Raw genomic sequence first — 16,922 nt, 5'->3', positions numbered from 1 at the left:
GATCGTGTTCTGTGAAAACATGAGTAGTTGGTGTAGGGAGACTTCCAGGGTGGCTGTGAGTCTCCTCTGCTCATTTGAATCTTTACCATCACAAAGTTCTCTTTACTGAACATGTTTTATGTGTAATACTGTTTAAGTAACCATGCAATATAATGATACCCAACTTACAGTTTAAGGACTTCAAACAACTTTCAAAACAAAATACTTACTACTAAAATGATTAACTCAAGCTGTTTCCACTGAGTCTTTTTGATGTCAAGCCAAAAGTGTTTGTTCTCCTTTCTCCTGTTTTCTTAACACCCCTGTTGTCACTCCCCTTCTGGTAACCAAAGCAATCACAGACATACACTGCAAAGTTTGAAGTAGAGGATGAGCTACCAGAATAAGAAGACAGAAACATTCTTATCCAATTTTCTAAACTAAATGTCAGATGGCCAGGGGTTGGCATCTGTCAGAGGTGCATTTAGAGTTGCATGTCATGATGGAGCCACTGTGCAGCTGAAACACTGTGCTATGATTGCATCATAGCACATAGGGTTTCTTTGGGGAGGTCAGCTTAGATTTCTATTCCAATATTGAGAAATCCTGTGAGTTCTTTTTTTTTTTTAATTTTATTTTTCTTTTTAGTTACATTTTGTTAACTCTGTGTCCCAGCTCTATCCTGCTCCCTCATTCCCCCCGCAACCCCACACTCCCTCCCTGGTCTCCTCCCTGCCCCTTTCCAAGTCCACTGATAGGGGAGGACCTCCTCCCCTTTCATTTGACCCTGTTTTATCAGGTATCTTCAGGGCTGGCTGCAAAGTCCTCCTCTGTGGCCCTCCCCTGGGGGGGGGGGGGGGTGTCAAAGAGCCTGCCCTTGAGATCCTGTGAGTTCTTAATGCCTCTTATTAAATACATTTCATTAAGGTTTAAGAAGGATGAATTTGGGGGGCGTGGCAAGATGGTGGCGCTGGGAGGACTCTCATTCTGAGCAGCAGCACAGCAGGATCGGCACAGTGACCAGCAATCAGAACTCACGGCGATAAAACACAGGCGATTCTGTTTCCCAGGTGAGAGAATACCCCACGGTTGGGGATTCAATCAGCTTTTTTTTTTTTAATCTTAATATATTTTTAAATTTATTCTCTAAGAATTTCATTTGTGTACACAAAAGACATTGCTCAGAACTTCCCTGGAGTGCACCTTCCCACCTTTCTTAGACTTTCTTCCACTGTTACCTTGCATGCTTCATGCCTGCTTTCTTTATATAGCCGGCTGTGTCTGATTAGCGATGACCCCACATGCATAAGCATATGCGCATCAACTGCAGCATGGTCAGTCTACAGGCTAACTCTCCCTTCCTCAGTCTCTCCAGGCTTAATAGCCCTTATTAAGAGAAAAGAATGAACATGTGGTTTCTTTAGAGAAAGAAAAGGCTGTGGAGAGTGGGCAGCCTTGCCTGACTTCAGTGGGATTGATTTTAGTTTCTCTCCATTGAGTTTGATGTTGGCTATAGGCTTTCTGTATACTGCCTTTATTATGTTCAGGTATGTGCCTTGTATCCCTGATCTCTCCAAGACTTTAAACATGAATGATTGCTGGACATTGTCAAATGCTTTTTCTGCATCTAAGGAGATGATCATGTGGTTTTTCTCCTTCAGTTTGTTTATATGGTGGGTCACATTGATAGATTTCTGTATATTGAACCACCCTTGCATGCCTGGGATGAAGCCTACATGGTTGTAGTGGATGATATCTTTGATTTGTCCTTGTATTCGGTTTGCAAGTATTTTGTTGAGTATTTTTGCATCAGTGTTCATAAAGGAGATTGGCTTGAAGTTCTCTTTCTTTGTTGGGTCTTTGTGAAGTTTAGATACCAAGGTGGACTGTGGCTTCATAGAATGAGTTTGGTAATGTTCCTTCTGTTTCTATTTTGTGGAATGGAATTGTCTGGAAAGTATTGGTGTTAGCTCTTCTTTTAAACTCTGGTAGAATTCTGTGCTGAAAACATCTGGTCCTGGGTTTTTTTTGTTTTGGACTTTTGTTGACTGCTTCTATTTCCTTGGGGGATCTAGGACTATTTAATTGATTTACCTGGTCCTGATTCAGCTTTGTCAAGTGGAATCAATCAAGAAAATCTTCCATTTTATTTAGATTTTCAAATTTTGTGGCATAAAGGCTTTTGAAGTAAGACCTAATGATTGTTTGCATTTTCTCAGTGTCTGTAGTTATGTCTCCCTTTTTATTTCTGATTTTGTTGATTTGGGTAGTGTCTCTCTGCCTTTTAATTATTTTGGCTAAGGGTTTGTTTATCTTACTGATTTTCTCAAAGAACCAGCTCTTGGTTTCATTGATTGTTTGAATTATGTTTTCTTTAATTTTTCCAATTGTATGCTCAGATCTTGAGCTGTTTCATTAATTTTCTTCACCTGTCTGACTGTATTTTCCTGTTTTTCCTTTAGTTCCTTAAGCTTTTTGTTTGGACATTCCTCTGTTTCTTTTATTTCTTTCAGTGATTTAATTATTTCCTGTCTGAAGGACACATACTCTTTGCTTGTATCTTCCCTTCTTTTTTTACAGATGGCCATAATCTGTTTGTCTTTATCTTCCTCCATTTCATTATGGATGGCCATAATCTACAGACACTTGATTTTTGACAAAGAAGGCAAAACCATACAATGGAAAAAAGACAGCATCTTCAACAAATGGTCTCGTTGAACTGATGTCTACATGTAGAAAAATGTAAATAGATCCATATTTACCACCCTGCAAGAAACTAAAGTTCAAGTGAATCAAACAACTCAACATAAAATCAGCTTTTAACTCACCCAGCTAAACTGCGGAAGAGATCCTGGTTCTGCCAGATGCTTGGCCTCCAGCCCCAGCCCAGAGCCACAAGCCAGTGTCTCTGGTCACGGACTGAACCATGCGCAACACACTATCAGAGAATGGAATTTTCAGTTGAGAGATAACCCAACAGTGCAGGAAACGATTGGGACCGACCTTAGGTCACCCAGACATCCCCTGGAAAAGACTCGGGTTCCGAAGGCGCCCCAGAAACCAGCCCGGAGCCAGAGCCGGGGACCCAGGCTCCAGCACAGAGCCCTGCCTGAGTGCCCGATTCTCTGCCTCAGATAGAACTGTCGGCCCCAGGGCACCAGAGACTGCATTTTCAGCTGAATCAGGACCAGGTAAATCAATTAAATAGTCCTATATCCCCCAAAGAAATAGAAGCAGTCATCAAAAGTCTCCCAACCAAAAAAAGCCCAGGACCAGATGGCTTCAGTGCAGAATTCTATGAGACCTTCAAAGAAGAGCTAACACCAATTCTCTTCAAACTATTCCACAAAATAGAAACAGAAGGAACATTACCAAACTCATTCTATGAAGCCACAGTCACCTTGGTACCTAAACCTCACAAAGACTCAACAAAGAAGGAGAATTTCAGGCCAATCTCCCTTATGAACATTGCTGCAAAAATACTTAATAAAATACTTGCAAACCGAATCCAAGAACACATCAAAGATATTATCCACTATGACCAAGTAGGCTTCATCCCAGGTATGCAGGGGTGGTTCAATATACGGAAATCCACCAATGTGACCCACCATATTAACAAACTGAAAGAAAAAAACCACATGATAATCTCCCTACATGCTGAAAAAGCATTTGACAAAATCCAACATCCATTCATGTTTAAAGTATTGGAGAGATCAGGGATACAAGGCACATATCTAAACATAAAAAAGGCGATATACAACAAGCCTATAGCCAACATCAAACTGAATGGAGAGAAACTTAAAGCAATCCCACTGAAATCAGGGACAAGAAAAGGCTGCCCACTCTCTCCATATCTCTTCAACATAGTGCTGGATGTCTTTGCTAGAGCACTAAGACAGTTGAAGGAGATCAAGGGGATACAGATTGGAAAGGAAGAAGTCAAATTATCACTATTTGCAGATGATATAATAGTATACATGAGTGACCCCAAAAACTCTACCAGGGAACTCCTACAGCTGATAAACACCTTCAGCACAGTGGCCGGATACAAAATTAACTCAAAAAATCAGTAGCCCTCCTGTATACAAAAGACAAAAGGGCTGAGAAAGAAATTAGGGAAACAACACCCTTCACAATAGCCACAAATGACATAAAGTACCTTTATGTAACCCTAACCAAGGAAGTCAAAGAGTTGTATGAAAAAAAATTCAAGTCTCTGAAGAATAGAAGAAGATATGAGGAGATGGAAAGATCTTCCATGCTCATGGCTTGGCAGGATTAACATAGTAAAAATGTCTATCTTACCAAAAGCAATCTACAGATTTAATGCAATTCCCATCAAATTGCCAACACAATTCTTTACAGACCTGGAAAGAAAAAGTCTCAACTTCGTATGGAATAACAAGAAACCCAGAATTGCTAAAACAATCCTCTACAATAAAATATCTTCTGGAGGTATCTCCATCCCTGATCGCAAGCTGTACTATAGAGCAACAGTTATAAAAACTGCATGGTACTGGCATCGAAACAGAACAGTGGATCAATGGTCCCGAACAGAAGACCCAGAAATAAACCCACACGCTTATGGACACCTAAGTTTTGAATAAGATCCAAAACCATACAATGGAAAAAAGATAGCATCTTCAACAAATGGTGCTGGTCCAACTGGATGTCTACATTTAGAAAAATGAAAATAGATCCATACTTATTACCCTGCACAAAACTGAAGTCCATGTGACTTCTTTGAAGTCAAAGAACTCAACATAAAACCAGACACATTAAATCGGCTAGAAAAAAAAGTGGGGAATACCCTAGAACTCATTGGTACAGGAGAAAACTTCCTGAACAGAACACCAACAGCACAGGCTCTAAGAGCAACAATCAATAAATGAGACCTCATGAAACTGAAAAGCTTCTGTAAAGCAAAGGACACTGTCATCAAAACAAAGCAACTGCCTACAGTTGGGAAAGAATCTTCAGCAACCCTTTATCTGACAGAGGACTCATATTCAGTATATATAAAGAACTAAAGAAGCTGAAAAGCAGCAAACCAAGTAATCCACTTAAAAAGTGGGGAACAGAGCTAAAGAGAGAACTCTCTGTAGAGGAATATCATATGGCAGAGAAGCATTTAAAGAAATGCTCAACCTCATTAACAATTAGGGAAATGCAAATCAAACCTGAGATTTCACCTTACACCCATCAGAATGGCCAAGATCAAAACCTCAAGTGACAACACATGCTGGAGAGGCTGTGGAGAAAGGGGAACCCTTCTGCACTGCTGGTGGGAATGTAAACTTGTACAACCACTCTGGAAATCAATCTGGTGCTTTCTCAGACAACTAGGAATAGCGCTTCCTCAAGATCCAGCCATACCGCTCCTAGGCATCTATCCAAAAGAGGCTGAAGTACACAAAAAGGACATTTGCTCAACCATGTTTGTAGCAGCTTTATTTGTAATAACCAGAAGCTGGAAACAGGCCAGATGCCCTTCAACTGAAGAATGGATACAGAAATTGTGGTACATCTATACAATGGAGTATTACTCAGCAATGAAAAATAAGGAAATCATGAAATTTGCAGGTAAATGGTGGGAACCGGAAAGGATCATCCTGAGTGAGTTGTCCCAGAAGCAGAAAGACACACACGGTATATACTCACTCATATATACATATAACATAGGATAAACCTACTAAAATCTGTACATCTAATGAAACTGATTAAGAGAGAAGACCCTGATTAAAATGCTCAATCCCCATCCTGAAAGACAAAGTGGATGGACATCAGAAGAGGAAGAGAACAGGAAACAAGCTAGAAACTTGCCATAGAGGGCCTCTGAAAGGCTTTGCTCTGCAGACTATCAAAGCAGATGCTGAGACTTATGGCCAACTGCTGGGCAGAGTGCATAGAATTTTATATAAGAAGTGGGAAATACTAAGAGCTGGAGAGGACAGGAACTCCACAAGGAGATCAACAGAACCAGAAAATTTGAACACAGGGAACTTCCCAGAGACTCATACTCCAACCAAGTACCATGCATGGAGATAACCTAGAAACCCTGCACAGATGTAGCCCATGGCAATTCAATGTCCAAGTGGGTTACATAGTAATGGGAAGAGGGACTGCCTATGACATAATCTGATTGGCCTGCTCATTGATCACCCCCTCCCCCTGAGGTTGGAGCAGCCTTACCAGGCCACAGAAGATGACAATGCAGCCACTTCTGATGAGAACTGATAGTCTAAGATCAGAAAGAAGGAGAGGAAGACCTCCCCTATCAGTGGATTTGGGGAGGGGCATGCATTCAGAAAGGGGAGGAAGGGTCGGATCGGGAGGGGAGGAGGGAGGGGCTTATGGGGGGATACAAAATGAATAAAGTGTAATTAATAATAATAATAATAAAAAGAAAAAAAGGATGAATTCTGTTTGTTTGTATGTCATTCATCCCTCAACTTAGAAATCAAGTTAACAAGTGAAAAATAGAGATCAAATTCATGAGGCATAGTCAAAAGCACTGAGTGCTAATTCAAAGTGTTTGTTGGGACTATATTATACTCCTGCACTTGAACTTACTACTTTTCATAATACACAAACCATTTGCTTACTTCTGAAGCACTAAGTTCTTCACACTGTGTTCTGTTTAACTGAGGATCTCAAGTTACTGAGATATAGGCCTCTAATTTTCTGATTCCATTGTTTATCTTATTCAACTTAGAGGCCAAATCTTCTCATTGACTTTCTAGAATTTTCAAGGGATCTGATCCATAGGTCCAGTAGTTCAATATACACACATATATATGTGATCACTGTAGTTACAGTGGCTTTGTGCACACACACACACACACACACACACACACACACTATCCCTGTACTTATCATGTTTCTATGCACACACACATATGCATGCACACACCATCACTGTGGTCAGAGTGGTTCTATGAACAAATATATGCACCAGTACTGTAGCTATAGAGGTTCTATGAACACATGATACAACATTCTACCATGCTCTTGATGAAATATAAAGAACACATCACCTATTAAAGAACATGAAGCCTTGATTCTCATGAAACTTCCTCATGGATCCAATGTAATTGTTACCATGATTGATGGCTGGTATGCTTTCCTCTAGAGACACATCCTGTCAGACACTAATTGTGGAATGCCTGTTGCGTGCTATTTGTTTTCCTTTTTAATTCAGATTCTACAGATTGATAGGCAGGCCAATGGGTGGGTACATCATTACAACACAATTATTTTTTATGTAGTTGTGCATAAACACTTATCAAATGCTGTAATCAGTTGTCACAGTTTGCCATGTATGTAAGCTAATATCATGTCCATACAATGTATTGTAGATCCTAATGTTTATTTTTGTACGCAATTCTGCTCCATGTTTATGTCTTCCTTACTTTTGGTTACAAGAGTGCAGAAATATTTATGTTGACATATTCCATATTTCACCGTGGCCCGTTTATGTATATTAGCTTGTGTCCAATAATTTGTTCTCATAAATAATATTGCATTGCACAATAAACATCCTTGTTAGAGCTTGGAGGTGTGTATTTATAGCAGAGCTAGACTTGCATTTTGAGGCAGTGGAGAGAAATAAAGGCTATTACAAGCAAGAATGCATAATGAAAAAGTACAGAAATATTTATATAGGTAAGAAAATAGTGATTTCGTGAAAGAAGTTTTATAAGAATTAATATTTTTGCCTCAATAACTAAAAGGCTATGGATTTTACTTTGAGTATTCAAATATAATAAGTGAAATATAGACTAAAGACTAACAAAAAAGCAGGACGCAAACATAATGCATTGAGAAATAAAACACTTGCATAGCAATAAAAAGAGAAAACATCAGTTAAGAGGTGTCTGTTCCTTGTATCTGTTGAGGAAGGTCTCTGAAAGGCTCTACCCTGCAGGGTATCAGAGCAGATGCTTAGACTTATAGACAAACTTTGGGCATAGGGCAGGGAATCTTATGAAAGAAAGGGGAGATAGTAAGACAGGAGATCCACAGAGAGAGCAACAGAATCAAAATATCTGGGCACAGGAGTCTTTTCTGAGACTAATACTCCAACCAAGGACCAGTCATGGAGATAACCTAGAACTCCTGCATAGATGTAGCCCATGGCAAGTCAGTGTCCAAGTGGGTTTCATAGTAATGGGAACAGGGACTGTCTCTGACATGAACTGATTGCCCTGCTCTTTGATCACCTCCCCCTGAGGGGGGAGTAGCCTTACCAGGCCACAGAAGATGACAATGCAGCCACTCCTGATGAGACCTGATAGACTAGAATCAGAAGGAAGGGTAGGAGGACCTCCACCATTTGTGGACTTGGGGAGGGACATGCGTGAAGAATGGGGAGGAAGGTTGGGCTTGGGAAGGGAGGAGGGAGGGAGCTACGGGTAGGGGATACAAAGTGAATAAACTGTAATTAATAAAAATAAAAAAGTCATCCTGTTAAAAAATTATTTTCCCACCCCTCTAACAAAAGAGCTGTCTGTTCACTAAGATTCAAGATCTCACTGAAGGCAGTGTGGGAAATGAAAGAACAGCTTAAATAGAATAAGAGATGAAACTTGGAAGAAACACAAAGTTGGTCAAAATTTCTTCTAAATTTCTTCTTTTTTTCTAAATTTCTTTTCTAGCAACATTTTCACGGTTAGCTCAATAGATATTTAGATTTCTCACATTCTTTCATAGTTAAAATTAAATGACACAAAAGTTACTTGATAATGCCTTAACTAAATCATTTTAATTTACTTGATTCTTTTGTTTCTTTTTTAATTAATTAATTTATTTACTCACTTTACATCCTGGTCTTAGGCCCATCCTTACTCACTTCCCAGTCCTACCATCCCTTCCTATCTCTCATGCCCCTCCCCTACTTCACAGCAAAAGAGAGCCCCCTTTGCCATCCACTCCAGCTCACCAAGTCCTATCAGAGCTGAGTTGGTTGTCTTGCCCTGTGTCCTGGCATGGCAGTCTGCTGGGGGGAGAAATTGAAAAGCTGGCAAGAGAGTCCATGTTAGAGAGAATTCCTGCTCCTCTTGTTAGGAGATCCACATGAGACCTGAACTGTCCATGAGCAGCATCTGTTTAGGGGCCCTAAGTCCAGTCCAAGCAAGGACTTGGTTGGTGTTTCACTCTCAGCAGGACCTTCTGGGCCTTGGTTAGTTGGTACTGTTGGTCTTCTTGTGAAGCTCCTATAACCTCCAACTCTTTTTTCCTTCCCCCACTTTTCCACAAGGTTCACAACATCTTACCCTATGTTTGTTTGTGAGTATCAGCATTTGTTTCCAGGAGCTGCTGGGTGGAGCCTCTCAGAGTACAACTCTTCTTGACTCCTGTCTGCAAGCACAATGAGTATCCTTAATAGTATTAAGGGTTGGTTCTCTCCCAAGACATGTGTCTTGGGTTGAATCAGGTATTGGTTAGCCCTTCCCTTCATCACTGTTTTATCTGCTGAATCTTTATCCCTGCCCATCTTGTAGGTTGGATGAATTTTGAGTTGAAGATTTTGTGGTGGATCAGTGTTCCTCTCCCTCTACTAGGTGACTGGTCTGGTTAGAGGATGTCCTCTTCTGTCTCTATGGTCCTGCTGCTAGAACTCTCTGATAGAGTCCTTATCATATAGCCTCTGGAGCCTACTCTGATTTAGGTCTCAAGCTTGTCAGAGAGATAACCTCACCTGCAGTTCTATTTTTCTCTACTGGCATTTTGTCCTCCTGACTCCACTCTCTTCATGTCTGGTGTCCACATTCATATATATCTGTGTTTCCTCTCCTATCTTATTCCCACTCTTCAACCATAACCTCTTTTCATCCTATTTCTCTTCCTGAGTGAGATATAAGTAACCTTCCTTGGATTTTCCTTGTTACTTATCTTCTTAGAGTCTGTGCATTGTATGTTTATCTTATAATATATGGCTAAAAACAACTTATAGGTGAGTATGTACCATGTGTGTCTTTCTGGGTCTTGGTAAGCTCACTCAGGATATTTTCCAGTTCCATCCATTTGCCTGCAAATGTCATGATTTCTTTGTTTTTATTAGCTGAGTAATATTCCATTGAGTAAATGTACCACAGTTTCTCTGTCCATTCTTCAGTTGAGGGACAACTAAGTTGTTTCCAGTTCCTGGCTATGACAAATAAAGCTGCTATGGATGTAGATGAGTATAAGTCCTAGTTGTATGGTGGAGCATACATCAGCCATATATGTACAGGAGCCTAGTTCCAGTCCATTCATGCACCTTAGTTGATGTCTCAGTCTCTGTAAGCCTCCATGGGCTGGGTTAGTTGTCTCTGGTGGTTGTCTTGTGGGATTCCTGTCCCCTCCAGGTTTTTCTGTCTTTCTCTCAACATTCCCACAGGACCCCCAGAGCTCTGCACATGCTTGGCTGCAAGTCCCAGCATCTATCTCTATCCATCACTGGCTGGAGCCTCCTAAATGACAGTCAAGTTAGGCTCCTGTGTGCAAGCATAGCAGAATATCATTATTAGTGTCAGGGGCTGGCTCTCTATCATGGGGTGGGTTTCAATTTAGGCCAATTATTGGTTGGACTTTCCCACAATCATTGTTCCCTCTTTATCCCTGCACCTCTGGTAGGCAGGGTAATTTTTAGATCAAAGGTTTTGTAAGTGGGTTGTTCCCCTCCTTCCAGTAATCCTGCTCTGCTAGGAGGTGATCACTTCAGTATTCATATGCCCTGTTAGGAGTCTTATCTAAAGTCACACCCATATCTTCCCAGGAGCCAACACTGTTACAGGCCTGCAGCTTGACAAACAGTTATTACCACTCAGTTTTCCTTCTTGCCCCCAACCCTCTCACCTCCCACTTCTATTCTCTTCGCATCAGATCCCCACCCTTGTTTCCTTCCACATTCCATCTGCTGCCCAGTTTCCTCTATTCATTCACTTCTACTGTGTATTCTATTTACCCTTCTGAGTGACATTCCAGTACCCTCTCTTGGGCCCTCCTTGTTCCTTGGCTTCTTTGTATCTGAATTTGATGTCTGGGATACACATAGTAGAAGACCACAACTGGCTGTCACCTGATTTCTACATGCATGTGACATACATGCACATGAACACACATACACACAAAGGTAACACAATAACAACATGGAAAATCAGCTTTTTCGTATGACATTACATGTAAGATTTTGGTGGTGAACCTACTGTCTTGTCCTAGTAGTCATGCGAATACAAACTGAATCTCATCCGATTAAAATGTAATTCTTGGGAACTGGTATAATGTTGAAAGGGTGACAAAAGTTTGTGCTGTCCTGGTTTTTGCTTTAGTCTACATTAAAGTTATAATGTTCTGTTGTTTCAGCATGTGTTCTGGATAGAATCCATGTTTTTTTTTTTTTTGTTTTTTGTTTTTTGTTCTGCCCAGGAGTTTCAAAAATTGGCTTCATTAACTTGTAGTTACATATTTTGTGAAGTGATACTGTGAGAAGCATAAGGAATATTTCCAGCAGTTAAACCTAAGCATGTAATTGTTAGTATAGAAACATATGTTGAGAACTAGGAGAACTGGTTTTTAGGTCAACAGAACTTATTAAAAATACATGGAAACAGAAAAAAATTTAGAAAACTCAGACTGAAAATTATATTTTCCCTTCTGAATCTCATTTAAAATTCACACAAAGGAGCAGTAATTGTTAAAATGCATGTAGTGAATTAGTTTGGACAGTGAACCAGTAAATACAGGAGCAAGCAAAATTACAAGATGATAAGTATGTAAACTGGTTGATTGGTTGAACACAATCACATAGAATATTAGGAGTTGCCATAGTAATGTGCAGAATTATTTTGCCAATTTCAAAACCGCTTGCTTAGTAAATGAAGGAATAAATCATTCTGTGCTAAAAAACATACAAATTTTCCTCTAAATTCATGGCAAAACAAAAAATATGCATATCACAATCATGCCAATAAAACTTCCACGATATGAGACCATTTCTCATGGACTAACAGTAAAACTAACTATTAAAAAAAAAATCTACCAGGCACAATGGAAGTAAAAACATAGATGAGACAAACCTGATAGATGGCTGTAAGTAGACATTATATTTAGACATGATTTGAAATAAACACAATCACTGACCATTTCTCTTCCTATCATTGTCATGCTTTTCTTATGTTCATTTCACCTCTTTTGTGCACAATATACACCAGTTTGTGTGCTCAGGTGTGAGCTTTTCATGTGCTCCTCAGATAGCAAAGATTACACACTTTCTATTTTAATATTAAAAAACCAAGAAGCTGAATGCCACGTACAGTGCTAACAAAAAGCAGCAGAGAGATGGATAGACAGATGCCATGTCAGAATACTCCAGATAAAGACCATCCTAGATTGGGTGAGTTGTTCTTTTGCACACTGAGGTTTTTGTTTGTTTGTTTGTTTGTTTGTTTGTTTTGACTTATTATAATGCCAACTACAAAGTTTGGTTGAATAGAAATAATAAGGAATCCTGAAGTTATGGCAGTTTGACCCAAATACTTCTTCATTTATATATTTAAGTTTCTCCATCCTTGACAAGTCATTGATTCAAACTTTGGCATTTATGTTATAACAAAATCAATGCACATCTCTATAAAATCTTGTTGGGGTTTTATCAAAGTAGTTCTAAGGGGGATTCTCATAGCTCTAACTGCCTATGTTAGGAATCAAGGAAATCTTGCAGGTATATGTTTTCAAGCACAACCATGCAAGGAACATTATACAGACTGAGAAGGTTGTATTTATACATTTGGGGATCACACCACACCTTCCCAAACACAAATGATTGGCAAAAACAAAGGCCAATTTGAATTACAGCAAACACCTAAGAGAAGGTTTGGTGGGACAGGGAATCGTTAAGTATATTATGATTGCAGCTGGGCTAAACAAGTGGCCAATACTCTCTTTTATTTTCATTCCCAAACAATAGAGCATAACTACTGTTTTGACAGTATTTACATTGTATTAGGTAACATGCACCATCCAGAAGATTTTTAAAGTGGGAAGGACGTTGCTTATCGGTTGAATACCAGTGTTATCCCCTTTGCAGCATTTGCTGATTTCAGTATGAATGGGATTCCTCCAGCTTACATCCATAGATTTGGAGTCACATGATTACCTGGTCTTTTAGCTTTATATATTGGAGGCTAAGTGACAGGAAATACATCTGCAATATCTATAAAAGGTTTAGCTCAAAGTTTTGTTATGTACCTGACAACTTATTTTGTACTTTAAGGAACATGTATTTATATACACTAATTTCATGTTTATTACAACAAAGAAAACGTAGTAATCTTTGCTAATATCTTGAGCAGTGTTAAAATTGTTAGGTTTACTTAACAAAGACATAAATACAAGTCAACATTTTAAGTAATTTTTTTTAAATGTAGATTATTACTGCTATTATTTTTTAAGTATATTTGTGTGTGTACCCCTCCAGGCCCAGGTGGAGGTTAAAAGACAACATTTGGGAGTCTGGTTTCTCATTCACTGTATGATTGACAAAGGTTACACCACACTACTTTTGGCTAAACATCCACTCAACCAATTCTTTTGATAATTCTGACCCATGGCTTATATTAGACCATTATTTTTCCTGTCTTTGTGTTTTAATGTATTGAATATTCTTAGCTTGTTTTTAGTATTTCTCTCCTTCAGCTAGGGTATGATTATCAGACAATATAAGCATGAATAAAAATTTTGTTGAGTGAAAAATATTAATTTTTTATTAGGATAATCTTGATCTAAGTCAGTATGTTGAAGATGTCTTGAGGATATTTGTCAATGGATACTTAGTAAGTTTTTGCTTATTATTTGTGAACAACAACAACAAAATATTTTGTACGGACAATGATCCTAAGAAATACTTCCTAGTTGTTGGAAGTGGTAAACGTGGAAATAGAGATGAGAATTCAAAGAAAGGACCAGAGGTTATAGAAGGCACCTCAGCTGGAGCACTTCCTGCCCAGCCCAGCCTATCCTGACCATAGGCTCCATGAGAGGCATGAGGTAGACATGTGGTTGAAAAAGATGACTTATGTCTATCTTCAGTAACTCTTGCCTCTGTTGTAAATTTCCAAGTTATACTCTTAAATCTGAAAAAGGAACTGACACTCGAATATTTTGTTAATGAAAAGCTGTTACCTATGCTCCATGAACTCAGTCTTCAATCCAGAGTCACACAATACCTGTCAACTTTCTCTCCTTCAGATAGGGTGTGCTTAGGATTATTAAGATTTGCAACTTTTATATAAATGTTGAAATGATAATTTTAAACTTCAGTTAAAATTAATAAGGTCTCTTTATAGAACACTGCTCTGTTTTGCTTTCTTATAGTTCTCACAACTGTTTTTTTTCTGGATTTAAAGTTTTGTTGTGTTTAAAGTAGAAACTGAAATCAGAATTTAAGATTTACTGAGGAAAAAAACTAAAAAAGAAAGATTTACTGGGAACATAGTGCGATCATACAAATGAATCATGTACAGTTCTAATTTAGGGATATTTTGTGAGACTGTTTTGTGGAAGTTTTTGAACACCCACATTATGAAAGTTATTATCGTAATCATAATACAAATCAAGGATAATCATCCATCATTACAGAAATGTCAAACATGAGCTGAGTGTTTTTGTGCTGCTTTTTTGTTTCTTTTCCAGGTACCCTTGAACAAAAAACTTTTGTAAATACATGTGAAAGCCTGCTCAGAAATTTTTTAATCTCTTTGAAGATCACCATTAGAACTCTGCCATATTTTATAAGTCTGGCTGCTTAGGTATTTCTTTTCCAGGTTGGGACTCTCTGGATGTCACTTTTAATTTAAAAAGACAAATGTAACTGAAAGTCTTTGTTTATTGGTAAATAATTTTAGAAAACCAAAAACAACAGAGTGAGACTCAGATATGTTTGTACTTAATGCATTTTAAACATTTTATTTTGTTACATTTTAATACATTGCTTAGAAAAAGTATATATATATGTATATGTATATATTTAACTTGTACAAAATATACAATATGTACAAAATGTATAAATTATAATTTGAACTTAAATGATAAGCATATTTTAGATCTTCCAGAAGCTTCCTTGTGTTCCTGATGTGAAGAGCTTCTTTATACAGGATAGATATATTGAATATGTTAAATAAAAAAAAACAAATGAACTTCTATAAACGAATAATAATCTAAGGCAACTTTAAAAAATTCTATTAAAATCAACAGAAAATAAGATATTTGCTAATGTTTGCTATGTTAATGGATAATGCAGTATATTAAGTATGCTAGAAATCTTTACATATTCTCAAAGAAATACATTCTCTTTGTACAGTTCACACATAGTTGTTTGTATGGTGTGACTTTCACTGTGTTTTACTGTCAGCACAGTGCTTTTCATTACCTGTCGCTACACATAGGCACATCAGACTTTGATTTGCCAAAAGCTCCTTTGATAATCATTTTTCTTTACAGTGTTCTCATGTTTGGAGTATAGTATAGTAATTATTTTTAATCTGAGTTTTGCTTGATTTTTTTGGGTAGACAAATTAATATTCCTGGAATGCAGGATATTTAATTTCTGGAGCACATTGTCACTCACTGGTCTATATGTTTTTGGATATTATCTTACTTTTTCTGAAAACTGCTAGCAGTTTATCAATATAAAAATAACAAAACATGCAGAAATATTAGAGAAAATATTTCATTTTGCTTAGCAGAATATATTTGTTCTTTATAATGTCATACCATATATATATATATATATATATATATATATGTGTGTGTGTGTCTTCATAATATCCATCTTCATGACTTAAAATATAACTTGCTCTGTACATGTAGTAATGCTCATATGCAAATGTTTGGGGTCATCATATGAGACAAAGCTAACCTAACAATGGTCATCCTGCACCTCAAAGGAAAGTCACTTTCCTTCCTTCAGCAGCTGTCGCCATAAGTACTCTGTAGCTAGGGGTAGGTCATTGGGAAACCTTCACCATTCTGTCCTTGGTCTTCTTTTTTTTTTCTTTTTTCATTATTATTGAAAGTAGATTCTTTTCTCATACAGTAACCTTGTTTTCTTTTTTTTAATTTAATTTTATTTTTTTTTATCAGTTACATTTTATTAACTCTGTATCCCAGCCGTGTCCCGATCCCTCATTCCCTCCCAGTTCCTCCCTCCCTCCCTCCCTCATCTAGGGGCACGGTGGAGTAACCTTGTTTTCAATTCATCCTTCCTCTACTCCTTCTTGCTCTTCCCCACCTCCTCTCCACTGTATATCTACTCATTTTCTGATTCTCATTATTAAAGAACAGGCTTCTAAGAGATAACAACCATACATGACAAAATAAAATATAATAAGATAAAACAAAGTCCATCACATCAAATTTGGACAGGGAAAAACAATAGGAAAAAAAAAAAAAGAACCCAAGGACAGGCCCAAGAAGCAGAGACCCATTCATTCATGCACTCAGAAGTCCCATTCGATGGCAGGGGAGGAGAACCCCACCACCCTTTCAGTAGGCTAGGGGAAGGAGATGGGGGAAAAGGGCATTGAGGTGGGGCCTGGAGGAGTTAAGGGAGGGAGCTACAATCAGGACATAAAATGAATAAATTGTAAAAAATAAAAGAATTAAAAATGAAAAAAAAATGCTAAGCTGAATGCTATAATATATACACAGAGGACTTGGACCAGAACTATGTCAGTCCTGCGTTTGTTCCTTCAGTGTCTAAATTCCTATGAACATTGCTCATGCTGATTCAGAGGGCCTTGTTCCCCTGGAGTCCTCCCTTCCATCGGGCTTTTAAACTCATCCCATCTGCTCTTCTGCAGTTTCCCTGAGGTCTAAGGAGAGGTTTGATTGAGGTATCTCTTTTAGACCTGCATGTTCCAAGGTCTCTCTATCTCTCCCTACATAATGTCTGGCTGTGGATC

This window comes from Meriones unguiculatus, chromosome 3 (assembly GCF_030254825.1).
Source record: "Meriones unguiculatus strain TT.TT164.6M chromosome 3, Bangor_MerUng_6.1, whole genome shotgun sequence".
Lineage (NCBI taxonomy): Eukaryota > Metazoa > Chordata > Mammalia > Rodentia > Muridae > Meriones > Meriones unguiculatus.
Note: the sequence above shows the minus strand (reverse complement) of the source record.